Consider the following 27,611-nt stretch of genomic DNA (forward strand, 5'->3'; position numbering starts at 1 on the left):
ATGCCTGCAAGACCCGACTCCTGTAATCACGGGCCCCTGTGCCATCATCCTCCCAGAGTATGTGCCCTGCAAAAGGGGGGTGATGGAATTAAGCCACCCCCAATCATTGGAAGACTTGGAACCTCATTGAAAATTGGTGTTGTGGGATTGTCAAATGTTGGGAAGTCTACCTTCTTCAATTTGTTGACAATAGTCAGCCTTTAGCAGAAAGCTTCCCATTCTGCACTACCAATGAAAGCATGAGAGACAAAAGGTTTGATTTTTTTTTTTTTATGCCAATGTCACAAAACACCAAGCAAAATTCCTGCTTTTCTAAATATAGTGGATATTGCTGGCCTTGTGAAAGGAGCTCACAATGGGCAGGGCTTGGGGAATGCCATTTTATCTCATATTAGTGCCTGTGATGGGAGTTTTCATCTAACACGTACTTTTGAAAATGATGATATCATGCCAGTTGAAGGAAGTGTAGATCCCATTGGAAATATAGAAATAGTACATGAAGAGCTTCAGCATAAAGATGAACAAATGATTGGGCCCATTATAGATCAGCTAGAAAAGATGGATGTGAGAGGAAGAGATCAAATACTACAACCTGAATATGATATAATGTGCAAACTCAGATCCTGGGTTATAGATCAAAAGAAAACTGCTCGCTTCTGTCATGACAAAGAGATTGAAGTGTTGAAGAAACACTTACTTTTTATTTCAAAACCAATGGCCTACTTGGTTAATCTCTCTGAAAAAGTATATATTTAGAAAGAAAAATAAATGGTTGAAAAAATTAAAAAGTGGCTGGACAAGTATGATCCAGATGCCTTGGTAATTTCTTTTAGTGAGGCTTTGGAATTCAAGTTGCAAGAATTGAGTGCTGGGGAGAGACAGAAGTATCTAGAAGCAAACGTAACACAAAGCACCTTGCCAAAGATCATTAAGGCTGGGTTTGCAGCACTCCAACTAGAAAGCTTTTCCACTGCAGTCCCAGATGAAGTACCTGCGTGGAGCATCAACAAAGGACCCACAGCTCCTTGGGCTGCAGGGAAGAGTCACACAGATTTTGAAAAGGGATTGATTATGGCTGAAGTAATGAAATACTAAGATTTTTTTTTTTTTTTTTTTTTAAGAGGAACATTCTAAAATGCGGTCAAGGGTGCTGGAAAGTACAAACAATGCAGAAACTACATTGTTGAAGATGGAGACATTATCTCAAATTTAATGCACCTCAGCAACAAAAAAGAAACGTTTTAGTTATTACTCAGATAAATATACAACTTCCGAAATGCACATTTTTAATTAAAATTTTTGAAACTGAAGGAACAAATAAAGTTTCAGAAATGGGAGGTTTCTACAAACAAATTTTTTTTTAAATTTATTTGAGAGCGACAGACACAGAGAGAAAGACAGATAGAGGGAGAGAGAGAGAATGGGCACGCCAGGGCTTCCAGCCTCTGCAAACAAACCCCAGATATGTGCGCCCCCCTGTGCATCTGGCTAACGTGGGACCTGGGGAACCGAGCCTCAAACCGGGGTCCTTAGGCTTCACAGGCAAGCGCTTAACCGCTAAGCCATCTTTCCAGCCCTTTTGTTTTAAAATTATAAAATACTATGCATCTTCAATGAAATTCAAGTTACTAAATGCGATTAAGACCCTACTTCAAATTCTACAAGGTTTTCAGGAACCGTATTACTCTCATGATACTTCATAAATCTTCATCATGTGCACCAAGCCTGACACATATGACAGTGTGAAGACATGGCTCGTTCCTTTTTGAATCTACAGATAATGCAGGTTTACAGTACTCCAGATGTCTGCCTACACTCAATAAAACTCTTGACAAAAACTGTATGTATGCATGTCTATGTATATGTATGTATGTAAGTGGTTAGTTAAAATGAATGCATATGCACATATGGAAACCTGTATATGAGTAGATTTACATTTGTTTATTTTTAATATATTTTATGTTTCATAAATATAAAAATGCAAATGAACTTAAATAACAATTACTTGGCTAAGAGGCACTGATATTTTTACCAATTGTGTTTTCTGTACTCTCTAATCATCCATCACCTCACTTCATAGAAGGATTAGATTGTGTTAAATAAATTTCAGATATCCTTTAATGCATGAACATTAACTTGAAATTTGTATCATATACTATTATAAACACTTCAGGATGTTTTCTTTCATAACACAATTTTATTCACAGGTATATGTTTGTGAATATATTTTTCAATGGTTTTGAAGCCATTTACTAACTGGCTCTCTGTAAACAACATAACAAACTAAACTAAAACCATAAATATGCTGAATTTATCAAATTTGTTGTGTAAATACTCCTGCAATGACCAAGGTTCAAGGTTCATGGCTGTTGATGGAAAGATACACCAACAGTTCCACTGTCCCCCACAAACAGGATCTAGCATACTACTCCATCAGTTTTCTTGTTGAATTATGTAGTTTGAACGTGTAAATGTGTATTTACCTCTGCAACTCCAATGTTAAAGACTGGGTCATCCTAAGTGTAGACTAGATAGACACCCTATCTCTGTAAATATATTAGTTAATGTAATCAGGTTATCAGGTTTACAAGTGATTGTAACAATTTTTCTCATGATAGGAGGGAGATATGCTAAAATATATAATGATTTCTTAGTTAAATTAAATAATATTGAACACCTCTAACATGGTACCTTTTACCAGTGAACACTCAATAAAAATTAACTCAATGAGCAAATGATATAATGTAGAATACAAATGAGGTTATAATTATATAAAATGTATATTCTTGTTCACACACAATTGAGGCCAGAGAATTGAGTATTTTATTTCAAATTACATTCTATAAACTATATATAAGTGACTTTTACTCAAAACCTAACATGCCTAGGGCTATTCTGTTTTTAGGCATGTGAGTCATTGAAAATCCAGAGATAGAAATCCAGAGGCATGATGGTAAATAATGCATAAGTGATATAATTTTATTGTGTATATCATTAATAAACAGCTGCAGGAAACATTAAGTTTGAAAAAAAGAAAAACTTTTTTAGATACCATTTTTCAGCATCATCACATTTAGAGTCATTTTTCAGACAACCTGATGAGAAATCAGAAGAAGTCATAATTCAGTACAGGCAGTTCCTATTCTGTAGATCCAACGGAAAATTATGAATCTCATTTCTGATTCTCTTCCTCTCTATTTCCTATCTTTTTAATCCTGTGCCACAAACAATTTCAAAGCCCTTCCACCTAATAAAATGTAAATTATCTCTTGAGTTCAAAGTTATTAGAGCAGGTTTATTAGCTTTTGCGCCGTATAGCATTCTGGTAAGGTAGTGGTCTATATAAACAATCATTTCTCTTTATCTTCTGGCTTCCATGTATAATTAATGGTCTATATCATCTTATCTCTACAGACAACCAGTTCTTCGTGAACAAATATGTGATCCAGTGCAGATGCAGCTGAGTGTGAGGAATATATCATCAAATCTTCTGCATTTTAAAGCCTGCAATTTTATGCCTAACACTTGGCGTTGTAGCCATGGTATCTGCAGTTACATGCTGGACCCAGAAACATCAAATAGAAGGATCATTTTCTGAGCCTGTTTAACACAGTCAAGAACTCTAAAAAGAAAACAAATAAGATGAAGATGTGTAATAAATATATGTATCCTGTGTTATTCATTTGGAGAATTTGTTATTTCAAGTACTTATGTGAAAAATAGTTACAAACAAGTTACATATTCTATAAATAATCACTAGTTTTTATAGATTCAAAACAGGCATATGTTGGGATTATTCAGGATGGGCTGCTTTGAGGAAGAATTGAGTTTTGATAACATGAAGAAGCACATATATTCAAATGCAAGCACATTGAATAAAACATTTGTGAAGAAATCTTGATCATTTTCCAGGTTCCAAAGGATTTGAAAATAATCCTACTATGCTAATTAGACTTGGAGGTATACTTTGTACATTTATTGATTGAAATTTAGCATCTACTTCCTAAAAGCATTCCAATCTACTTTTAGGATAATTGTCAGTCATTTCATAGATGTTTGGTACAGTAGTTAATCCAGACCCTCTCTCTGCCTACAGCCAACAGAAACCAGCAGGTCCCTGGATCCCATTCTTCTTAGAATATCATATTAACTTTTTCCACATTACACTGGGGTAGACATGGACATAAACTCATCTGATCATTTTCTAAGAGTGAGAAATATTACTTCTTATAAGAAATTAAAACAGGCTGAGAAGATGGATGGGTTGTTAAGGGCATTTGTTTGCAAAGCCTGTAGTCCTGTTTCAATTTTCCAGACATCTATGTCACATCTGATGGGTATTTATGTGTATCAGTAAGAGACTCTTGTGTTCTTCCTGCTTTATAAACATGCATTTTTTTAAAGTAATATCATCTGCCACTTGGAAGCTAGGAAGATGATACATGCTTATATAGTCTGCTAACCCTCCCCAGCATTTATATAAAGCCAGAAGCAAAGTGGCTCATGCTTTTGTGGTCCAGTGCCCATGACAATGAGATTTGGGCGTAGGAGACTTTGAAGCTAGTCTGATATTCTTTTATAGTCTGTCAATTTATCTGCAACAGGAATAGACCCTATTTCAAAGAATGTGGAGAACAAACACTTCAAGGTGGGCCTCTGACCACATCTGCACCTATGCACACACACACACACACAAAAATTATAAAAAATAAATATATATTATGTTGTTCATCTATTTCCTCTCTCCATTTTCCTATCTTAAGTTTTGACATCTTCATGTAGCCGGACCTTCCATCATATTTCCAAGTATGAATTATCTGGGGCCCAACATTGAGACTCTGAATTTCATTTAGGTGGGATTCATGACGATGTGTAGTTGGCTGAAAGCATCAGAGAGATATATTATTTTGGTAACTCAATATAAATGTATGATTCTAGAAATAAAAGGCACACTTTTTGGAATAATCATCACATACGCTAGGTGTCCTCCTAATTTTTATTTTTCAGTTTAGTAGAAAATTATTCATTCTAAACCATTCTTTGTTCAGACCAAAAACAGGAGATACTCATGTTTCACCTTAGGTAATTCACATAACCTGAACCTTATTTTCTTTACCTGTAATAAAATCTAGGCTAATTGCTAGCATAAGAATGTGGTTGGCCCAGGAGTTAACATACTTTCTGTTTTCTAGTTAAAATGAAATATGTAGTATAATTAAACAATAATACAATGATGATTAATCATTTCTCACAATTTAATTTTGCAATGTGTATGATTAATCATTGTAATTTAGAGGGTTTAATAAGCAAGCAGAATAATTATCCATAATGGAACATGAGGTGCAGGTTAAAAGGCATATATTGAAATTACTCATAAGTATTTTGGAAAAATTATTAAATGATATAACTGAGCATGTGCTTAATGTAATTATTTTCAAAGCTTTATGTGTAAAAGATAGGCATTGCCCCCACCCCTTCTGGCAGGCAAGGAAGCTTTTTCTTGTTTTCTCTACCTTCTCTTTCCAGCTGAATGTAATTTTATGTGTTCTGCATTTTTTAAATTCATTCTTTTATTAATTAGTTTTGTACTCAGTGAATACAGTCAAGTGGGTACCATTGTAAGGCATAGCCATGTACTACCCCCTCCCTCTGGCCCCTCCTTGTTGAGGTATATGGGTCATCCATTGTGGAGTTAGCTCACAGTTACCGGTAGGAGGAAATGGCTCTGCATATTATGGTCCAACATGTGGCTCTGACATTCTTTCCACACACTCTTCCACAAAATTTCCCTGAGCCACATTGGGTTCATTTTTGGTCTGCTTCAGTGATGAGGTGTTGGGAGTCTGTGTCTCTCGATATCTGATTTGGTAGGAGTTGATTGTTCTCTGTGTTGATCTCCTTCAACCTTGTGCTGGTACAAGGTTCACCAAGAAAACAATACCCTTGCTTGTTTTGCCAATTATTCTTAGTTTCAGCTGAGTCCTTTTTGAGGTATGATGGGGTGGTTCTCTCCTTAGGATCTACATCTGAAAAAGAGAAGCAGATTCTCCAACATAAAGTCAGCACCAGATAAATAGGATAACCCTTATTTTTATTATTTAATTTAATTTAATAGAATTTAACAGGTGTAGGCCCTCTTGTAGCCCTGTATTGGTGGGAGCTTGATAATAGAGAGCAGGCTTATGTTTGGATATGGTTCTGACTTGTTTCCCAGCTCCAGCTATGGGTCCCATTCCACTGAGAAGATCAGTTAGCTAAATCAACAGCATCTGGTTTCCCACCATGGCTGTGTGCCACTATTGCATTTGTGTGCGCATCAGGACAGGTTATTTGCTGCTAAGTAGGTTATACCATCAGTTGACTTGCTTGTACAGATATTGGTCATTTTCCCCCAGTTGCCCAAGTAGCATCTTCTGGCACTAGATGCCCTGACTGTCTGGGGACTGACTCTTCCAGCTTTCAGCCATGTCATTCCATTTTAAATGTGAACTGCATATGGTGTCTTCAGCAGTAGGGTCTTACCACTAACCTTTGGTGGGTTATCAAGTACTCTGACTGAAATCTGTCTTTCTTTTAGGAAACCTTCTAGGTCACTCTGATCAAAAGCCCATTGTGAATGATAGCCACCTGCTGGTACTGGGAGTTGCAGGTCAGTGCCCACTAAGAGAAGGAAGAAAAAGATAACTAATATACAACAGTTATAGAGAAGAGAGAGAGAGGGAGAGTGAGAAGCTGTAGAAGATTAAGGTCAGTATTCATTGTACCCTCTCCAGTGCCTTGTGACTCAGGTATTCCCTGTAAGGGCCTGGTGAAGGTTCAGCCATTTGGTCTGCCTTTTAGGCTGTAGAATTTTATGGTACTATTGCCGTTTGGGTCTAGATTTGTGTCCCACACCCCCTTTCTTGCCGTCCCCTCCTTCCCCATCCACCCTATTGTATAGTCCTCGAGATGCTTGCTGGGTATGTCAGCATCTTGGACAGATTCAGGTTCATTGCTGTATATGAGTGAGACTATGCTGCGATTATCTTTCTGTGATTGGGTACGTTCACTGACAATGATCTGTTCCAGGTTCAACCATTTTTTTTTCAAATTGCATTCTGTCATTTTTTTCTTACTGCTGTGTAGAATTCCACTGTGTAGATATACCACATCTTAGTTATCCATTCTTCTAGTGATGGACATCTGAGTTTTTCCAGCTCTTAGCTATTATGAATTGAGCTGCTATAAACATGGTTGAGCAAATCTCTATTGATGAGGCTTGAAGGTTTTAGGGTAGATGCCCAGTAAGGGAATAACTGGGTTTGTTGGTAACTCTATAGTCAGCTTTTTAGGAGTCTCCATGTTGCTTTCCAAAGTAGCTGTACCATCTTACATTCCCACCAAAAGTGGATGAGGGTTCCTATTTCTCCACATACTCACCAGAATTTATTGTCATTTGATTTTTTGATGTTTTCTATCCTTACTGGGGTAAGGTGGAATCTCATAGTTGTTTTAATTTGCATTTCCTAATGATTAGGGATGATGAACATTTTCTTAAATATGTGTTTGCCATTTGTATTTCTTCCTCTGTGAACTTCCTGTCCAGCTCTTTACCTATTTTGTGAGTAGGTTGTTTGACTTTTTATTGTTTAGGTTTGTGAGTTCTTTGTAGATTCTAGAGACTAGACCTTTGTCATTTGGATATTTACCAAATATTTTCTCCCATTTGTGGGTAATCTATTGGCTTTGCTTATTCTGGGCTTGTCTGTGAAGAAACTTTTCAGTTTCATGTGATCCCATTGATTGAGTGACTGTTTATCCTGTGCTACTAGGGTTTAGATCAGGAATTCTTTTTCCATCTCTATATCACGGGAAGTTCCTCTTATATTTTCTTCCAGTAGTAGCAGAATTTCTGGTGTTATATTGAAGTCTTTGATCCATTTGGACTTGAGGGTTGTGTATGGTGAGATGTGTGGATCAAGTTTCAATTTTCTGCATATAGTTATCCAGTTTGTACAGCACCATTTGTTGAGGATGCTGTGTTTTTTCCAGCCTATATTGTTAGTGCCTTTGTCAAATAGCTGTAGTTGCTTGACCCAAAGTCTGGGTCCTCAATTCTATTCCATTGTTCTACTCCTATTTTTATGCCAGTGCAATGCTGTTTTTATTACTATGGCTTTGTAATATAGCTTTAGATCATGTATGGTGATGCCTCCAGAAGTATTTCTTTTGCTGAATATATGCTTGGATATCTGAGATTTTTCTGCCTTTCCATATGAACTTTGAGATCATTTTTTCTACCTCTCTGAAGAGCACTGTTGGGATTTTAATTGGAACTGAATTAAATCTGTATATTGCCTTTGGTAGGATTGCCATCTTCACAATATTAATTCTGCCTATCCAGGAGCATGGGAGGTCTTTCCATTTTCTCAAGTCCTCCTTAATTTCCTTTTTGAGTGTTTTCATGTTTTCATTGTATAGAAATTTCACTTTCTTGGTTAATATTATTTCAAGGAATGTTATTATTTTTTTGTTGTTGTTGCTATTGAAAATGGGACTATGTCCCTTATTTCTTTCTCTGTATCTTTGTCCTTTGTATATAGAAAGGCTACTGATTTTTGTGCATTGATTTTGTATCCTGCTACTTTGCTATAGGAGTTAATCACCTTCAAGAGTTTTGGGATGGAGTCTCTTGGGTCTCTTATACATAAAATCTTGTTATCAGCAAATAAAGAAAACTTAATTTCTTCCTTTCCAAATTGTAGCCCTTTTATTTATTTCTCCTGCCTTATTTCTTGAGCTAGGACTTCCAGTACTATATTGAAGAGCAGAGGTGATACTGGACACCCCTGTCTTGTTCCTGATCTCAATGGGAATTCCTCCTGTCTCTTTCCATTAACTATTATTTGGGCCCTTGGAGCTTAGTATATTGCCTTTATTATGTTAAGATATGAACCACCCATGCCAATTCTTTCCAGTGTTTTGATCATAAATTGATATTGTATTTTGTTGAAGGCCTTTTCTGTATATATAGAAATGATCATGTGGATTTTGTGTTTATCCTTGTTTATGTGTGTATTACACTGACAGATTTCCATATGTTGAACCCACTTGATCAAGTTGGAAAATGCTTTTGATGTGTTGGTGGATTTGGTTTGCAAGGATTTTGGTCAGGATCTTTGCATTTAAGTTCATCAAGGAAATAGGCCAGTAGTTTTCTTTTCCTATGGCATCTCTGACTGTTTTGGAATTAGGGTGATACTTGCTTCATAGAAGGAGTTGGGGAGCTTTCTCTGTTCTCTAATTGTGTGGCACAGTTTGAGAAAGATTGGTTTGAGTTCTTCCATCAAGGTTTGATAGAATTCAGCTGAGAAGCCATCTGGTCCTGAACTTTTCTTTTGGGGGAGGTTTATTATCAATCTCCCTGAGCGTGATAGGTTTATTTAGGAGGTGAATCAGCTCTGAGTTTAGCCTTGATAGATGGTATGTGTCCAGGAATTTATCCATTGCCTCCATATTATCCAGTTCTGTGGAGTAGAGGTTTTTGAAGTAAGTCCTGATGATTCTCACAATTTCACTTCTGTCTGTTGTGATCTCTCCTTTTTCATTTTGAATTTTGTTAATTTGTTGTTGGTTTCTTCTTGCTTTTCCAGTGCCTTTAGGTGGATGGTTAGGGTATTGATTTGGGATCTCTTTGTCTTTGTTATGAAGGCATTGAGTGCTATGAATTTTCCCCTGAGGACCACCTTCATTGTGTCCCATAACTTTTGGTATGATGTGTTCTCATCATCATTCATTTCTAGAAATTTTGAAATTTCATTTTTTATTTCATCTACTGTCCATTTACTGTTTAAAAGTGTGCTGTTCAGTTTCTAGGCACCAGTTGGATTCTTGGTTGGTCTTTTGTTGTTAATTTCTAGCAATATAGCATTGTGATCTGACATCATGCAGGGAACTATGTCAATCTTCCTAAATATATGGAGGCAGGCTCTGTGGCCCAGTAATGATCTATTTTAGAGAATGTTCCATGGGCTGCTGAGAAGAATGTGTGGTCTGTGGATTTGTGATGGGATGTTCTGTAGATGTCCCTTAGGTCTAAGTGATCTATGGTTTTGCTGAGCTCTCTTATTTCCCTGTTGAGTTTCTGTTTTGATGATCTGTCTATTACTGATAATGGTGGATTGAAGCCCTCAACTATGATGGTGTTGGTGGTTATTTCTGTTTTATTGTCAAGTAGGGTTTGTTTTATGAACTGTGGTGCCCTTGTGTTTGGTGCATACAGATTTATGTTTGTGATATACTCTTGATAGATCATTCCCTTGATAAGTAGGAATTGTTCTTCTTTGTCTGTTTTGATTATTTTTGGTTTAAAGTTGTTTCCATCCAATATTAATATAGCTATGCCTACTTGTTTCTTATTCCCGTTTGCTTGGAATGTTGTTTTCCACCCTTTCACCCTAAGGAGGTGTCTATCTTTAGTAATGAGATGGGTTTCTTGAAGACAACAGATTGAGGAGTTTAATTTTCTGATCCATCCTATTAGATTGTGTCTCTTGCTGGGTGAGTTAAACCATTAATATTTAGGGTAATGACTATGAGGTTTTATTTGAATCCTGCCAAATTGTGTTGGGATATGTGGTTTGATATTTTCATGGACTTTGAAGTTTTTATGCCTTCTCCGAGTTTGGTTTTGTGTTCGTATAATTGTAAAGCTGAGTTTTGTCATGGAAAGTTTTTCTTTCACCATCTATTATGAGAGAAACTTTTGCTGGATAAAGTAGTTTGGGTTGGAAGCCATAGGTTCTTAGGCTTTGCAGTGTTTCATTCCATGCCCTTCTGGCTTTCAGGGTTTCCAATGAGAATTCTGAAGCAATTCTGATGGGGTTGCCTTTAAAACTGATGTGCTGTTTTTCCCAAGCTGTTTTTAGGATTTTCTCTTTGGTGTCAATCCTTAGAGTCTTAATGACAATATTTCTTGGAGAGTTTCTCCTTTGGCCCAATCTGTTTGGAGTTCTGTTTCTTCTTGTATCTTGATGGGCCTTTCTTTTTTAAGAGTGGGAAAGTTTTCTTTGATTATTTTGTTAAATAAGTTCTCCATGACTTTGGTCTGAATTTCTTTGCCTTCTGGTATTCCCAAGACCTGAATGTTATGACATTTATGGGTATCCCATAATTCCCTCATGTTCTGTTCTCAGAAATTTTTGAATGTATTGAAACTTTTTAACTCTTGAACTGTTTCTTCTGCCTTGTCTTCCAGATCAGAGTTTCTATCCTCCATATGGCTGATTCTATTTTTGAGAGCTTCTAGAGAGTTTTGGACTTGTTCAATTAGGTTTGCATTTTCTACTACTTCTCTATGTATAGTTCCCATCCCTCTGTCAAGCTCCCTTTTCACATCATTTTCTGATTTTCTTGATGCTTCTTGGAATTCATCCTTGCATTTCTTTATGTCTTTATTTAGCATTGCCAGCTGATTTTTGAGGTCCTCTTTTTTACAGTCTCCTTCATATCTCATAACTGTCTTTGGGCTCACTTCATTTTCTTATCTATTAGGTCTAGTGTAGTGATGGCAGCATCGACATCATTATCTGTCCTTTGTTGCTTTTCTGAAGTTCTACCAGTAGCTTGGTTAGGGTTGCATTGCTCATAGATTCATTTTGGTGTTCTGATCATAATGTCTCTTTTATGTTTTTATTAGAGATGTTAATTGTAAGGCTGGGTGATCTTACTGTATTTACTTGCATTTGATTTTTCATTTTATTTCTTTTGCACTGTTGTCTGCCCATCACATTGTATGAGCAGGGAGAGAAAGACTGTGGTCTTAATGGGTGGGGGATGTGGTGCTTCTTGGGGAAGTTGGCCTGAGTTAGCCGGCAGGCAAGGTGAAGCAGCCTGAGGCCAGATACCAAAGCAGCCTGAGCTCCTGCATGGCAGGGTCACCAAAGTAGTCTGAGCTCTCACAAGGTGATGTGCAGAAGCAGCCTGAGCTCAGGCAGGGGAGACACTGAAGCACCAAGCACCGAAGCAGCCTAAACTCCCATGATAGGACACTGAGAAACTCAATGAAGTAGTCAGTGAGCAGGACACCAGCGGGTGGCCAGCTGGGCAAACAGGCAGGGGATTGGACCTGAGCTGGTTCAGGAAGAAAGGTAGAGTGAGCCTGAGCTTGGGTGGGCAGGTGGAATGGGCCTGAGCTTGCGCATGGATGGATGTTGGCAGGGATAGTAAGCAGGCAAATTGGCAGAGCAGGCTAAGCTTTCACAAGTGGATATGGGCGGCAGATGGATGGATAGAGTCTGAGTTCTAGTGGGCCAGCAGGTGCAGCATGTCCAAGAGCGGGGGTAGCAAGGCAATCACCCCTGTGCAATGAGGCAAGTGGAACTATATTGTCCTGGATCCTCTTTCCTACAGTAATTGCCAAAGTATCCTGAAGCTGGGACTGTGGGTACTGTGGCTGTTTGGGGGTATTGGGGGTGGGCTACCCGCAAGTGAGGAAAGCAGTGATTCCCTTTGTTTCCCCTCTGCATCCTCCCACTGGAAATATATTAGAGATTCCTCTACTCTAAAAGATCCAGTGAACCCTCAATGGTTTGGCTTTCTTTTGCTGGGATGTACCGCACAGTTAGGCAGTCACCATCTTGACCAGAAGTCCTGTTCTGCACTTTTTTATTCAAGTGTTCTAAAGGGGGAATGGGAAGAAATCTGAGATATTTTTTTGGAAGGACAAACAAGGGTCAGCTCTGCTGGTGAATCTTTATGCTAGTTCTAATTTGAACAAATCACTTAGATGTAGTCAGTTTGTATTATATTAACATCTATTTATTTATTTATTCAGCATATACAGGCAGTTTGGTACCATTATTAGGCTCATCCGTGACCTACCACTTCCCCATTGGCCCATCCTTCTTGATGTTTATGGATCATGCATTGTGGAGTTAGCCCACAGTTATTGGTACGATAAATGTCTCTGCATATGAAGACCCAACATGTGGCTCTGACATTCTTTCTGCTCCCTCTTCCGCAAAATTTCCCTGAGCCATGCTGGGTTCATTTTTGATCTGCTTCAGTGCTGAGGTGTTGGGGGCCTATGAGGCTCTGGCTCGCTGATTTGGCAGGAGTTGATTTTTTTCTGTGTTGGTCTCCTTCACCCTTGTGCTAGTATCCGGTTCATCAGGAAAACAGCACCCTTGCTTGTTTTGCAAATTTTCCTTAGTTTCACTTGGGGCCTTTTTGAGGTATGATGGGGTGACTTTCTCTTTAGGATCTGTATGTATCTTAAAAAGAGAAGCAGATTCTCCAATGGAGAATAAGTTAGCACCAGGACAAATGAGAGAGGGCATCGAAGGGGTGGGAAACACTAATCTATACCCAAAAGGCAATGGTACCATAAAATTCTACTTCCTAAAAGGCAGACCAAATGGATGAAACTTCACCAGGCCCTTATAGGAAACACCTGACCCACAAGACACTGGAGAGGGTAGGATCAAGTCTAATCTAAATTTTCTACATCTTCCCTCCCTCCCTCTCCCCCCACCCCTTTCTATCTCTTGTATATTTGTTATCTTTCTCCTCATTTTCTTAGTGGGCAATGTCCTGTAACTACCAGTTCCAGCATGGGGCTATCATCCACAATAAGCTTTTGATCAGAGAAACCTACAGGGTTTCCTGAAAGAATGACAGATTTCTGTCAGAGTACTTGATGACCCACCAAAGGTCAGTGGTAGGACCCTATTGATGAAGACACCATATGCAGCTGACACGTAAAATGGAATGGCATGGCTGGAAGCCAGGAGAGTCAGTCCCAGACAGTCAGCATGTCTAGTGCCAGAAGGTGCTACATGGGTGAATGGGGGAAATGACCAATATCTGTCCAAGCAACCCATGGTCTAACCTACTTAGCAACAAATAACCTGTTGTGATGCCCACACAAGTGCAATTGTGGCACACAGCCATGGTAGAGAACCAACTGCTCTTGAGTTGGCTAACTGATCCCCTCAGTGGTATGGGACCCATAGCTGGGCTGGGAAACAAGTCAGAACCATATCCAAACATAAGCCCACTCTCCAATATCAAGCTATCATCAATCATGGGCTTCAAGAGGGCCTACACCTAATGAACTCTCTATAAAAAAGTAAGAGTTATCACATCTAATTTTTAGTTGCCTAATTTCTGTGTGAGTTTATTCATACAACATCAAAGAAAGGTTAGAATATTGTTTTTTCAGAATTTATTTTTTCAAAGTAAATGTCCAATGAGAGGAAGTGATTTGACATTTTCTGTGACACTTGCTGCTTGATACCAAAAGAAGTAATTAATTTTTTTCTTTGTCATAGTACATGTATGGAAAGAAAATTAGTTCATTCCTGTACTTTCTTATTCATTCAGCAAATGCATGTGTTGTGTCTGCTGCCTTTCCTGTTTGGGCAAGAAGTTCACAGTGTCTAACTTTGTATTGTAGATGGTACCATGATTTGGGTAACATTTCTGAAAAATAAAAAAAACAAAATCTATTCATTACATCCTGGGCACTGTTTTCTAGTATACTGAAAGCATTATTTTAGCTTATTCTAGGAAACTGACTTAATAAATGTAGAAATGTAGGTTCTAAACAAATGTCTCAGAATCAGATGTTGTTGTCCAACTTATCTCTAATTTAGGGCCTAGATCTTCCAATAAACAGATCATAGGATCACTGTATTATAGAAACAGCAGTCATGTTGAAATAACATAATCCTGCTTTACAAGCCTTGAATCCATGATACTACAATTATGTGCAGCCCTTTGTTAAAAGAACTGAATAAAAACAAAAATTATGAAAGTGATAAGATGAAAGTATTGATAATGCTTTTATAAATCATTATTCAATGCCATGCTTTTAAATAATGTCCAACAAATTTGTAGGTACTGACGATGTTTGTGGAGAAGCACTCAAGTGTTCTGTTGTGTCTGGCTGTAACTGCATTGTACTATGACGACTGATGCCTGACAATGCCAGCAGTCAACAGAGCTAAGGATGCTGGGTGAAAGCTGCTGATAATCATGAGGCTCCTGGATGGGGTGCTCATGTGCAATGAGGTGAGGAGGGGGCAAGAATGGGAACTGATAGAAGAGATGAAACAAAACCAGATGCAGTAAATATTCTGTTGCACACTAAAAGGCAGGCGCACCATGCAGAAAAGAATGAATTAAAATCTCTCCACCTATTTCTGCTCACTCTTCCATTAGGATGACCTTTGAGTAATACAGAATAGTGGAACCATGGTCTTGTTTTTACATAAAGAGCAGGTGTGGTCAGGAACACTTTAGATCAAAATTTCAATGTGCACTAGCTTTTATAGTCTAGTCAGGAAGATACTTCTTTTTGTATTCATTCACTGACACTTTTTATACATGTGTTTAATATACTTTGATCTTAACCTAATCCTATAATGTTCTCTTGACTTCCACGTTGCCCCCTTCTTTCTGATGAACCTCTTATTTCCAGCTAGTTCCTCTTTTGCTTTGATGTCTTTCTCATTTATTTTTCCCATGTGTGATAATTAGGGCTGCTGTCATAGGCATGGGAGGAAATTGCCAAAGTTAGTGGGTCCTACCAATGGCTATGAAATTGTAGAAAATGACTTCCATTCTTTTAGCCAGCATTAATTGCTAATATCTCCTCAGGCAGGCATGGGGGCCTCATGCCCTGCTCTATCATCCATAACAGAGTGTTGAGGGGCCTAGTACTGTGTTGTGGGTGTTTTGTTGATTCCAGTAATCATTGTAAGGTCATGAATGAAATGGCTGTGGGATGTCTGAATGACAGTTTTCCACAGCTGTTCTCCCCCTTCTCTGGCTTTTATATTCCTACTGCAACCACTTCCACATTGATCTCTGAACCTTGCTCCTGCTATGGAAGCCCAGAGGATAAGGTCATGCAAGCACACTTTGCCTTCCAATTGATAATCACGTTGACCATCCATGGAAAGCTATCACCTAGACTTCATGGTAGGATAGACTATTCCAGGATAAATGTGGCCTGAGTGATGATCTGAAGGCCTAACTCACAGGCTAAATCAGAGTTGCTATTTTACTGTAACAGAAGAATTCTTCTGGTGGGAAACTAATATTTCTTGTGTGGGGCTAGAGCTGATAATACTTAGTTTCCTCCAATTCTTCCTTCCCCACAGTTATAATGTCATATAAGCTGTGACTTTAAAGGTAAGCTAGAAAACTATTGGGTTTCAATTTATTAATTAATAATTTTTCTCATTCAATTTTAAGTGTGTGAGACAGGGTATGTGTTGGTTTGGCTAGGATACAGGTGCAGCCTATAGTCACATATTCATCTTGGTGTTGCTGCAATTGTGTTTGTGGATGTGATTGGAGATTGAAATCACTTTACTATAAGTGAGGAAGATTGTCCTAGATAATCAGGGCACGACTAATTCAAAAGTCTGAAAGGCTTCAAGAGCAGAACTGTGACCTCCAAGGGCTTTCTTGGATAACAGCTTCAGCCCATGCCCGAGTTAAATTCTATCTTTCCTCAAGGGCTGATTTCAGTCACATGAGTCAGTTCCTCACAACACATTTCTAAATACATGTCTCCTACTTTTTTTTTTTTCCCCTCTAGTGAAACACTAACCCAAAATGTCTTAACAAATAGATTTGTGTTGGAGGTAATGGGAAATACACTTTTATTAAAGTAGGGGTATGTCATATAAAACTGAAGCTGTAACAGCAGACTATATCTAATGAGTGTTCATTGATGGGTTGCTGGGAAATTGTGTTCAATTCCCTCTGTTGGTGGCAAAAACAATTAGAATGTTGAGTTGCTGCAAATGGCAGGCTTGGGACTCAGTTTTATAGAACTGAGGACAGGGCATATAGTTCCTGCTAGTAGAAGAAAACTGCCACAGGAATTAGTCACATGTCTAGTCTACTAAAAGCACTGTAGTGATTCACAATATCTTGGATGTGGTGGTTAGAATAAGATGTCTTCCATAAATTCATGTGTTTTGAATAATTGGTCTCCACCTGGTGACAATTTTGGAAGTGAAGACTGGCTAGTGGAAGTATTGTTCTGGAATGAGAGAGCCCAGATTTTCCCTTGCCACAGTTTAGTTTATTCACTTGCTAGAGTTTTCCACGTACTGTTGCAGGAGGCAGTGTCTAGCCTCTGCTCTAGCGTTGTCTCCTGCCATGATGTATCTTCTCTTCAGGGCTGTAAGCCAGAACAAAACCCACTATGCCATCAGCTGATTATGGTCAGGCAATATGTAGATAACTACAGTACTGGAGACGATATATGCAAGGATATTAAATGTAACAGTTTGGTGGCAGACACTTTGGAGCAGGGAGGTGATGACTTTAGCAATAAAATCAACCAAAGCACCTACTGTTCCATGGAATGGCATTGTATTTGTTCCTGCCATCTATTTACTGAGTGGCTCAGTTATGCTAGTTTACAGAGCTCCCTTTATTTAAAAGATAGCTAGCCCACATTTAGGAAGTCAGAATCTTATCTGAGGTTTATAGATTGGTATATAAAATTAAAATACAGTCATGCTACCATTAGAAAATGCATGATCGACATCCAATTCTAGTGGTTGTTGTTGTTGTTTTCCCAGAAGATCTGCTTAGCAGCTGGCATACTCTAGTGAGGGGCAAGAGTCCAAGAATAATGGTCTTAGAATGTAAAAGTCTGTTTGCCACCACCCTTTTTCCCGGGGCTCATGGAAAGCTGCCTCTCTTGTTGGATTGTTGTGAGGTATATGAGAAATCCAGCCATGGACCTCCTGAGACCCTCATATTCCTCTGGTGAAAATTTCAGGCCAGCTAGTGAGTCAGCAACCTTGGGCAAGTGAAATTATTCAGGCCAGCTGAGTCGGAATGAGTAACTGCCTTTGTTGGTGTTTCAAAACAGTTGCCATGGGCGCCTTGTGTAGAAATGAACAAACTCCACAGGTTTAAAACAGGAGTATAATTTTCCAGAAAGGGATGCATAAAAGCTGCAGCCAGATAAAAGTAAGGAAACATTTCGTATGACTTTTGTGATGTTCTATCAATTGTACTGCATAGTAAAAATGAAGAATATTAGAAGCCAAAGCAAGAGAGTGCATCAGGGATACTCAGCACAGATGAAATGGCACAGTGAACATCCTTTCCCAGAAACTCCCCTGCTTTAATAATTTCAAAGGCAGAACAGATAGCTTTGAACCAAACATTTGCAATATACCAACTGTATAAGTATGTTGTTTCAAAATGATTCAAAGAAAAGCCTATGAGGAAGTACAAATGTGCTTCATGTGGAAATAGTGAATAAATCAACAGAGCCAATGAAATAAGTTTGAAATTTGAGATATAAATATAAGCACTATTTTTCCACACAGGCATTATTCAGTTTATATTAGATCTGGCATTTCAGGCTAATAGAATATATAGTTATTTAATATATGCTGTCCAAAGATACAATTAATCTTGACATAGGATAATTTTCTCAATGATTCATAATCTAAATCACATACATTATAATTAATTTTTGGTACTGCTGGATAGTAGTTAAAAATAACAATGAATATTTGTTTCAATAAGTAATAGGAAGTATTTCCAAAATATGAGTCCTAGTCATTTCAGGGATTGCCTTTCTTTTTGCTTTTTCACATTTCACCTCTTTCCATCAAACACACTAAACAAGCAGAAGTAGCTTCATTATTTTGAGAATTGGAGTGGCAGAACACAGAAATAGTCCATGTATATACTTGGGTTTATTTCTTTTTCTGTGGCCAAAGCCTATGAATGAATGTAAAATGTAGAAAAGGAAAAGTGGCTGTCTTATGTTACTCCTGTTACTAATTTGTTCATTAACTTATTCATTCTGGTAGAATCTGCATGTGGCCCACAGTGTCCTCCACCTTGAAGTTCTTCTCCTACTGTATCCTTAGTACTGTGCTTGCTGCCCACCATTGCTTTGGAGTTTGCTCTTTCCTGAATACAGCACATTACTTTTTTGTTGTTGCTGTTCATTTTTATTTATTTTGAGAGTGACAGAGAGAGAGAGAGAGAGAGGCAGATAGAGAGAGAGAGAGAGAGAGAGAGAGAGAGAGAGAGAGAGGGAGAGAATGGGTGCGCCAGGGCCTCCAGCAAATGCAAACGAACTCCAGATGCGTGCGCTCCCTTGTGCATCTGGCTAACGTGGGTCCTGGGGAATTGAGCCTTGAACCAGGGTCCTAAGGCTTCACAGGCAAGTGCTTAAATGCTAAACTATCTCTCCAGCCCTACAGAACATTACTTTTTAGCACCTGCAAAATTTCATGAAAAATCAAGAGTTTTCATGTTAGTAACAAATGAGGAACAAAAACAGTCACTACAAATATTGAGAAAAAAAATATTGAGGTTATTAAATATATTCTTAATTTTATTTTTCTTACATCATTTTATTGTATGCTATCTGCATTTTTTAGGAAGCCAGCTTTCAAAAATATTTTTATGTTAATTTATTTATTTGTTTGAAAAAGAATGAGAGAGAATGTGTGTGTGTGTGAGAGAGAGAGAGAGAGAGAGAGAGAGACAGAGAGAGAGAGAGGGAGAGAGAGAGATAGGGAGAGAGGGAGAGAGGGAGGGAGAGAGGGAGAAAGAGAGGTGGCATATGCATCTGGCTTACTTGGAACTGGAGAATCAAACCTGGATTCTTAGGTTTCACAGGCAAGTGCCTAACCCATTAAGCTATTTCTCTAGCCCATGAACCCAGTTTTGTTAGTTTGTTGTTTCTAATTTATATTTTAATAAGCATTTTAAGAAATAATAAACATGTATATTTTCAAAAATAGGTTTAAATTTCCTTAGAAAAATTCCCATGTCTGAATACACTGATAAGGTGTTGGCAGCCTCAGTGTCTCAGAGATATGATTTGGTAGGAGTTGATTTTTCTCTGTGTTGATCTTCTTCACCCTTGTTCTGGTACCAGGTTCACCAAGAAAACAGCACCCTTGCTTGTTTTGCCTAATATTCTTACTTTCAGTTGGGGCCCTTTTGAGGTAGGATGGGATGGTTCTCTGCTTATGATCTTTGTCTATCTGAAAAAGAGAAGCAGATTCTTTCTTTCCACTGGAGGCTTGGGGCAGATAGGTGGTGGCCATCTTGACTGGAAGTCCCTTCTTTTTTTTTTTTTTTTTTTTTTCGTAAGAACATAATTTGTATAGGTACATCATGTGCTGGTACCATCTGTTCCCTCCTCTCTGACCTATTAGGCTGGAAGCCTTCCTCAGTGTGGTTGCTGCCCATGGGGTTGTGGGTTCTGTATTGTAGGAGCAGCAGTTATTTGGGGGGAGGCAGTGCCTCTGGGAATGACATCCCAATCTATGGCTCTTACAATCTTTCTGTGTCCTCTTCTTCAAAATTCCCTGAGACTTGGTTGGTATGTTTAAGTCTACTTCAGTGATGTGCTCTTAGGAACATCTGGATTTCTGCTCTGGTATGTGTTGAATATCCTCAGCATCTATCTCCTTCACCTTCATATTGATTGTCAAATTCACCATGGAAGAATCACTCTTGCTCATCTCCCCACTTCCTCTGTGGTTTCACCTGGTCCTTGACTGAGATGCAAGGAGTAGTTTATCTCTTACATTCTCACTATGTTTTGAAAAAGAAAAATAGATTCTCCAATGGAGAGTGAAGTCAGCATAGTTTTAATTGAATAAGAATTATTAATTTAGGGAGAATTTGATGGATATAGCTCCTCTTTTATCCAAAGACTAGTGGGTACTTGACATTGGAGAGCATAATCTTTTTCTCCATAGGATTCAGACCTAGTGTCCAGTTCCATAAATGGGTTCCTTCCCACTGAGCAGATCTCTTAGTCAATCACAGAGTGTGTAATTCTTGTTATGTTGGTTGCTTCTGAGTAGTTTAGACCCCTGCTTGCTCACACCATTGTTGGCTACTCTCCTTCAGTAGCTTATGTAGTTCTTTCTATCACTATATGCACTAATTATCTGGGGACTGGCTCTGTTATGGATTCCAATCAGGTCTCTCTGTGTTCTGAATTAGCAGCGTATGGTGTCTTTAGCACTAGGTTCTTATTTTTTACCTCAGATGGGTAACCAAGTGCTTTGACAGGTGCCTGTGTTGTCTTGGGGACCTCATAGGCCTGTTCAATCAACAGCTCAATGTGGGTAGTGCCTATTTCTGGTATAGTGAATTACAGGTCAGAGCCAAATTTTTTAAGCATAGGCTTCATTCCACCCTCTTCAGGACCCTTCTTTCTTTTTTTTTTTTTTAATTTTTTTTTAATTTAGTTTTTATTTATTTGAGAGCGACAGACACAGAGAGAAAGACAGGTAGAGGGAGAAAGAGAGAGAATGGGCACGCCAGGGCTTCCAGCCTCTGCAAACGAACTCCAGACGCGTGCGCCCCCTTGTGCATCTGGCTAACGTGGGACCTGGGGAACCGAGCCTCGAACCGGGGTCCTTAGGCTTCACAGGCAAGCGCTTAACCGCTAAGCCATCTCTCCAGCCCAGGACCCTTCTTTTTGAGAACTCCTCCTGTACTCCTATTGAGGGCCATATATATATTTAGTCTGTCTTCAAGGAGAAAGGTTTCTATGGCATCAGTGCATTTTGGATTTAGTTTTGTGCTTATTTCCCACCCTCCCCATGCCCTGGCCCCCTAACACTTCCAGCCCTACTGTCTGGGCCTTGAGTTGCCTAGCAGATATTCCAGGAACTCAAGCTGATACAGGTTAGGAATTGCAGATCAGTGAGGACATGCAGTGTTTGTCTTTCAATGATTTTGTGTGTTTACTGAGTATGATCTGTTCTAAGTCCATCCAATTTCCTATAAATTTCATTGTATTATTTCTTCTTACTGCTGTGTAGAATTCCATTGTGTATATGTACCACAACTTCATTATCCTTTTGTCCAATAATGGGCATGTGGGTTGATTCCAGTTCTTAGCTGTTATGAATTGAACAACCATAAGCATGGTTGAATAAATATCTCTGTAGTGAAGCATGAAGCATTTAAGGTAAATGCCCTGTTAGGGAATAATTGGGTCTGTTGGTAATTCTAACTTTGAAAGTCAATATTAGTTTAAAAATTTTGGTTTGGTTTTCTTTTAGAAAAACAGTCTCTTTATGTAGATCACTCTAGCCAGAAACTGACTATGTTGCCCAAGTTGGCTTTAAGATTATGGCAAGACTCCTAAGCCTCCTAAGTGCTGCAATTACAGTTAGGATTCATCACTTCTGGCTTTAGTTTTAGATTTTATGGGAAACATTCAGTTTTGGTTTTTATTATGTTTTGATTCTATTATATTTAGAATTAAGTTGTGGTGGTTTGACTCAGGTGTCCCCCATAAGCTTATATGTTCTGAATGCTAGGTTCCCAGCCAGTTGCAACTGGGGAATTGGAGGCTCTTGGAAGTAGTGTATTATTGGGGCAGGCTTGTGGGCACTGTACCCAGCTTTCCCTCAAGACTATAAGCCACAATAAACCCACAAGCTGCTCTTGGTTAGGTGTTCTTTGACAGTATTGCAAAGCTGAATGCGACATAAGTTTAAAAGTCACATATTTTGTTCTTTTAGATTTCCTGCTTTAAAAATTCTAATAAAAAAAATCCAATCAGTATGGAACTTCTGTTTTTAGGTTACAGTCCCCAAATAATTATCCACATTTAATTATAAAATACTCTATTGTTAGCTAGTCAAATCCTCTGTCCTATGATTTACACCATATTTAAGACATTGTTTCTGCTTTAATAAATTTATATTTTTATGTGTGTCATCAGGAATCAAAGAAGAAATGACAACATAAATGCTCTGGTGAAGATAATATAATGATAATTTCCTGTACAGAGCAAAATATGGGGAACACAAAGGCAAGTTCTAGAATTCTAAGAAGAGTTATCTAGGGAAAAACATACAGCATCAGTTGGACTTCTCATTCTAGCAATGCCAATGAGGAGGTTCCATGAGATACTCAATGCAGGTAGGAACATACTTAAGAAGACACAGGAGCTATATAGCTTTCTATAGGCAGTGGGACAGGGACAGAATCCCAGAGAAAACAAGGAGATGCTACCTTTCTACCCAGACAGTACTAGAACCCTCGTCTTATCTAGACTCATCCAAGATGGCTGCAAGCAATACTCAGGGGCAGGAACTATTGTTGTCTTCTTCGGCTCAGCTCATCTGGGTGGTCGGGCCCATCCTCAGTCAGACCACTGAGTATATGAACCAATCATTTCTCTCCTTTCATACCTGAGTCTGATAACCAGGCTCACTCTAATTGTATGTGTGATATTTAAGGGAGCCTAACCACATATGTAAACTCTCTTCTTTAAAACACCAGTGTGTTTCTCTTTTCTTTTTTAAAATATTTTAATTTTTTTTTAATTTAAATTTTTTTATTAACAACTTCCATGATTATAAAAAAATACCTCATGGTGAGGCCCTCCCTCCCCCCACACTTACCCCTTTGAATCTCCACTCTCCATCATAACCCCTCCTCATCTCTATCAGTATCTCTTTTACTTTTGATATCTTGATCTTTTCCTCCTCTTATGATGGTCTTATGCAGGTAGTATCAGGCACTGGGAGACAATGGACATCCAGGCCATTTTGTGTCTGCAGGGAGCATGTTCTATGGAGTCCTGCCCTTCCTTTAGCTCTTACATTCTTTCTGCCACCACTTCTGCATTAGACCCTGAGCCTTGGAAGGTGTGATACACATATTTTAGTACTGAGCACTGCAGTCATTTCTTTCTATCAATCACCATGATACCTTCTGAGTCATCCCAAGGTCACTGCCATCTGAAAAGAGAAGATTCTCAACCAAAAGTGAGAGTAGCATTAATATAAGGGTGTGGACATTAACAGAAGTGCTTACTGGGCAGTTTAATAAGCATATTATATATATTTGACCAGACAACAGCAGACGTTACACCTCTAGGGCTCCTGACTAACCCCTATTTTAAGTTTTCAGTATCAGGGATGTAGTCCCTTCCCATGGAGTGGGCCTTCAGTCCAATTAGAGGGCAGTTGGTTTCCCCCATAACAGATGTGCCACTATTGCACTATGGCTCATTTGGCTTGGCTGGCCAAATAAAAGGCTTGCAGTGTCTACTGATGAGCATCTTCACAAGTGATTTCTCTTTCTCCCATTGAACTGCATGCAGAATGGCTATTCCCAGCTTTCTGTCAGCTGGTCTACATGGAGGAGGTTATCAGCTCAGTTCCAGAAAGATTTCTCAGTGCCCTTACAGCCCAAATACATGGTGTCTTCAGCAATAGGGTCTTACCATATATTACTGGTGGGAAACCAAGGGCCTCAGCAATGGCCTATAATGTTTTGGGTGAATCAGGGATCCTTCTGGCCAACAACTGACTGGAAGATATCCCACCCATGGCACTGAAATTTTTGATTAGCTGTCCCTCCACCTTTCCTTTATTCAATCTCTTCTCCAGACCTCATTTTGGGCCTTTTCACTGTCATTAATCTATTCTTCTACTTACATATATATAATACCATCCTATTAAGTACCCCCTTCTTTCTTTCTCTTCCCTTTCTATCTCTTTTCTAGCTTACTGGCCTCTGCTACTGAGTTTTTTCCTTCTCACACAGAAGCCCAGTCATCTGTAGCTAGGATGCACATATAAGACAAAACATGTGATGCTTGGCTTTCTGGGCCTGGATTACCTCAGTATAATCCTTTCCAGATCCATCCATTTTCCTGCAACTTACATAGCTTCATTTTCCTTTACCGCTCAGTAGAACTCCATTCTATAAATGTGCCATATCTTCATTATCCATTCATAAGTTGAGAGACCTCTAGGCTGGTTCCATTTTCCAGCTATTATGAATTGAGCAGCAATAAACATGAGCACGAACTTCTAAGGAAATGAGATGAGTCCTTAGGATATATGCCTAGGAGTGCTATCACTGGTTAATAAGATAGATCAATTTTTAGCTGTCTTAGAAACCTCCACACTGATTTCCACAATGGCTGGACCAGATTGCATTCCCACCAACAGTGTAGAAGGGTTCCTCTTCTTCCTCATCATTGCCATCATTTATGGTCATCTGTTTTCATGATGGTAGCCAATCTGAGAGAAGTGAGAGGGAATTTTAATGTAGTTTTAATCAGCATTTCCTTGATGACTAGGTATTTAGAACATTTTTTTAGATGCTTATAAGCCATTCATATTTCTTCTTTTGAGAACTCTGTTTAGTTCCATAGCTCATTTTTTAATTGGCTTGTTTGATTTCTTATTATTTAATTTTTTGAGTTCTTTGTATATCATAGATATTAATCCTGTATCATATGTATAGCTGGCGAAGATTTTTTCCCATTATGTAGATAGCCTCTTTGCTTTGTTCACAGTGTCCTTTGCTGTACAAAATCTTTGTAATTTCATGAGGTCCCAGTGATTAATATGTGGCTTTATTGCCTGAGAAATTGGGGTTATATTCAGAAAGTCTTTGCCAAGACCAATATGTTAAAGGGTTTCCCCGACTTTTTCTGCTAGCAGTTTCAGAGTTTCAGGTCTTATGTTAAGGTCTTTAACCCATTTGGACTTAATTTTTGTGCATGGAGAGAGACAAGAATCTATTTTCATCTTTCTACAGATAAATATCCAGTTTTCCCAGCACCATTTGCTGAAGAGGCTGTCTTTTCTGCAATGAGTATTTTTGCATTTTAATCAATTATCAGGTGGCTGTAGCTACTTGGACTTGTATCTGGGTCCTCTATCCTGTTCATTGATCTACATTTCTGCTATTGTGCCAGTACCTTGCTGTTTTTGTTACTATGGCTCTGTAGTATAGGTTAAAATCAGGTATAGTGACACCTCATTTTCGTTGCCCAGTATTATTTTAGATATTCGAGTTTTTTTGTGATTCCAAATGAATTTTTGGATTGTTTTTTCTATTTCCTTGAATAATACCATTGGAATTTTGGAGGGGATTGCATTTATTGTGTAGATTGCTTTTGGTAAGATTGCTATTTTCACAGTATTGATTCTTCCAATCCAGGAACAAGGGATGTTTTTCCATTTCCTAGTGTCTTCTGCAATTTCTAGCTTGAGTGTTTTTTATAGTTTTCATTGTAGAGATCCTTTACTTCCTTGGTTAGGTTTATTCCAAGGTACTTTATTTTCTTTGATGTACTTGTGAATGGGAGTGATTCTGGGATTTCATTCTCTGTGTGTTTGTTGTTAGCATATAGAAATGCTACTGATTTCTGTGTATTTATTTTGTATCCTTCTATGTGGTTGTAGGTGTTTATCAGCTCTAACAGTTTGGCACCTCTTTCCCAATTTCTGGGAAGTTTTCTTCTATGATTTTGTTGAAGACACCTACTAGCCTTTGGAGTGAAAATATTCTCCTTCTACTATGCCCTGAATTCTTATGTTTGATGTTTTCATAGTGTCCCGAATATCTTGAAATTCCCATTCATACTTTTCTATTAGTTTGTCTTTCTCTTTGTTGAGCTGTATTAGATCTGCCACTGATCTTCTAGCTTAGATATTTTGTTCTCTCCTTCATCTATTCTACTGGTGAGATTTTCTACAGTTTTTTTTTTTTTAAATTTCCTTAACTATGTTCTTCATTGCTAGTAATTCTGACTGGTTTTTCTTTATTATTTCTATTTCCTTATTTATGTCTTGTATTGATTTCTTTATTTCATTAAATTGGTGTCCTGTGTCTTCTTTGATTCCTTCTTTGACTTCTTTGAACATATTTCCAATCATTCCTTCAAAATCTTTCTGAGGCATTTCTTCTAACTTATTCTCACTGGAGGTCATTTCTGAGGCATTAATACATTTTTGTCTTAATTTTTAGTCTTTCTTGTATTATATTGTATACATTTTTGCATCTTTTATTAAGGTAATGCTTGGATTTTCTAGTTAGCTGGCATTCTTAGTTGTATCAATTGATTTGATGTTATATATCTTCAGGGTGGGAGGTTAAGGTGTTAGGTGTGGCTCTAAGATACTCAGAGTATCTACAAAGGTGTTCCTAGGGGCTGGGTTTGCCTGCTATGGGAGTATTCAAGTAGGCTGTATTGAACAAAACACAGACAGATTCTAAAATATAACTAAACAATGTACACATTCAATGAAAAACAGCACTGAGTATTTATGCAAGAGTAGGTATTATAACAACCAGATCCTCTATCAACAAAGAAGTTAACATTTCTAGTCTGTTGAGGGTTGCAAGTCAGCTTGTGCCCAAGTGAGATCCTTCCCTGGTGCAATCCCAGTTACCTTTTTGGATGATTTTGGTCTCAGTTATGCATCCCCTTTTGGTTCCCTGTGGGTTCAAGTAGGCTGGCTGGATTGCTGGAGCAATTGTTCTGTTTTCTGGAGCTGGGCACTGGCTTTTCCTGTGGGGCAAGCTGAGCCTGGCATCTGTGGCCCCATAGACTTGGCACCGCCCCTAGTGGAGCTGCTGCTGCTGGAGCTGCTGTTGCTGGATCCACCAGTGCTGTAGCCCCTGCTGCTGCTGCTGGATCTGCCATTGCTGTAGCCGCTGCTGCAGCTGATGGAGCTGCCACTGCCAGAGCTGTTGCTGCTGCTGCCAGAGCTGGCGCTGCCAATGCTGGAGACGGAGCTGGAGCCTCTGCTTCCATTGCTGTGCTACTGCTGGAATAG

General features: G+C 38.6%; 1 pseudogene; it reads left to right on the forward strand.

The window, feature by feature from the left end:
* LOC101601316 lies at positions 1 to 27,611 on the forward strand (annotated as a pseudogene).

The sequence above is a fragment of the Jaculus jaculus genome, chromosome 2 (assembly GCF_020740685.1).
Source record: "Jaculus jaculus isolate mJacJac1 chromosome 2, mJacJac1.mat.Y.cur, whole genome shotgun sequence".
Lineage (NCBI taxonomy): Eukaryota > Metazoa > Chordata > Mammalia > Rodentia > Dipodidae > Jaculus > Jaculus jaculus.